The following is a 2,591-nucleotide window of genomic DNA, read 5'->3' on the forward strand; positions in this document are numbered from 1 at the left end:
AGATGAAGACAAAGAGAAGAAAAATGATAAAGATACAACATCAGTTGCATCTGGTAATAATGTCTACATTGTTTGTGATGATAATTCCATAAACCTTGCATGTCATGATACAACTTGGATTATTGATTCGGGTGCCTCATATCATGTTACTCCTAGGCGTGATTTCTTCTCATCTTAAAATATTGGTGATTTTGGCATGGTAAAAATAGGAGATGAAGGAGTATGTAAAAATATCAGTATGCGAGATGTTTGGGTTGAAACTAGGATTGGTTGCAAGCTTCAATTGAAGAATGTTAGACATGTACCTAATATTTGTCTCAATTTGATTTCGGTGAAAGCCTTGGATATTGAGGGTTATCACACTTACTTTGGTGGTGGTGGTATACGTAAAATCACCAAAGGGTCCCTAGTGGTTGCAAAGGAGCAAAGTTCCACTTCTCTTTATAGGATGCCTACGAAGTTATGCAAGGAAGAAGTGAATGATATTGAAGCTGCATCTTCTGATTTATGGCATATGCGCCTTGGTCACTTGAGTGAGAAACGACTCAACATACTTGCAAAGAAAAATTTTCTTCTTGTGAAAGGTACGTCTCTTAAAACTTGCACTCTTGTTTTGCTGGAAAACAACATAGAGTTTCTTTTCATAATATTGGTCCTCATATGAGGCAAAATATTATTGATTTAGTTCATACAGATGTTTGTATGATGGATAGTAAATCTATTGGTGGTGCATCATATTTTGTTACTTTTATTGACGACCACTCTAGAAAAGTGTGGGCATTTCCTTTGAAATCTAAAGACTAGGTATTTGGAGTCTTCAAGCATTTTCATGCAAGTGTTGAAAAAGAAATGGGAAGGAAATTGAAATGTGTTCGATTAGATAATGGTAGTGAATACAGAGGTCCATTTGAAGAGTATTGTAGAGAACATGAAATCAAGTTTGAGAAAACAGTTCCAAAGACAACTAAGCATAATTGTGTTGCAGAGAGAATGAATCATATGATTATTGACAGAATCATATGTATGCTCTCTCATGCAAAATTATCGAAATCCTTTTGGGTGAAGCAATGAAAACTGCAGTGGATTTGATCAATTTCTCCTTCTATTCTACTTGATGGTGATGTTCCAAATAGAGTGTGGACAGTGAAAGATGTCTCTTACAGTCATTTGAGAGTTTTTGGTTGCACATGCTTTGTTCACATTCCAAGAGATGAGAGGTCCAAGCTTGATAGTAAATCCAAACAGTGTATATTCTTCAGTTATGGTGATGTGGTTATAGACTGTGGGATCCGATTGACAAGAAAATCATCAGAAGCCGATATGTGATATTTCTTGAAGACCATACTATTGAAGATTTTGATAAAGATGAAAAACATAAACTAAATTTCAAAAGTTACATTGATGTTGCACCTAAGCCCCCTGCAGAAACCTTTGTTGATGGGGGAGATATACAGGTAGATGATGAGAATGTAACTGATGATCATATACCTTACCATGATGAGCAGGTTCCAATTGAGCCACCAAATGAGTTTGAGTTGAGAAGATCTACTAGAGAACGTCAACCTTCTCAAAGATATCCTCCACATGAGTATGTGATGATCACTGATAATGGAGAGCCAAAGTATTATCAAGAAGCTATTACAGATGTTGGCAAAGAAAAGTGGTTAAAGGCCATGCAAGAAGAGATGAATTCTTTGCATGAGAATCACACATGTGATTTGGTAAAGTTGCCTAATGGTAGAAAAGCACTCAAGAACAAATGGATATATAAGATAAAGGCAGAAGAGAATAGTTCTTAACCAAGATACAAAGCAAGATTGGTTGTGAAAGGTTTTAATCAGAGAAAAGGTATTGACTTTGATGAAATTTTTTCACCTGTGGTGAAGATGTCCTCTATCCGAATTGTGTTTGGGTTAGCAGCTAGTTTGAACCTAGAAGTTGAACAACTTGATGTGAAAACTGCATTCATTCACGGTGATTTGGAGGAAGAGATCTATATGGAGCAACCAGAGGATTTCGATGTCAAAGGTAAAGAGCAACTTGTGTGTAAATTGAAGAAAAGCTTGTATGGGCTTAAGCAAGCACCTCAACAATGGTACAAGAAATTTGATTGTTTCATGGAGAAACATGGGTATGGTAAAACTACTTCTGACCATTGTGTGTTTATCAAGAAATTCTCTGATGATGATTATATTATTCTGTTGTTATATGTGGATGACATGTTGATTGTTGGTCATGACACTAAGAAATTCTCAGATACCTCAGAGGCACTTCCAAAGTGTGTTTACGTTATATAGGTGGTGAACCTGTGTTGAATGGTTACACCAATGCAGATATGGCAGGTGATCTTGATTCTAGAAAATCTACTTATGGTTATATAATGACGTTTGCAGGGGGAGTTGTGTCTTGGCAATCAAGATTACAAAATATGTTGCTTTATCCACTACTGAAGCTGAGTACATTGCAGCAACTGAAGCTTCCAAAGAAATCTTGTGGATGAAGAAATTCCTACATGAGTTAGGCCTCAAGCAAGACAAGTTTGTGTTATTCTGTGACAGTCAGAGTGAGATCCATCTTAGCAAGAATATGAC

This window comes from Cicer arietinum, chromosome 5, assembly GCF_000331145.2.
Source record: "Cicer arietinum cultivar CDC Frontier isolate Library 1 chromosome 5, Cicar.CDCFrontier_v2.0, whole genome shotgun sequence".
In the NCBI taxonomy this organism is placed as follows: domain Eukaryota; kingdom Viridiplantae; phylum Streptophyta; class Magnoliopsida; order Fabales; family Fabaceae; genus Cicer; species Cicer arietinum.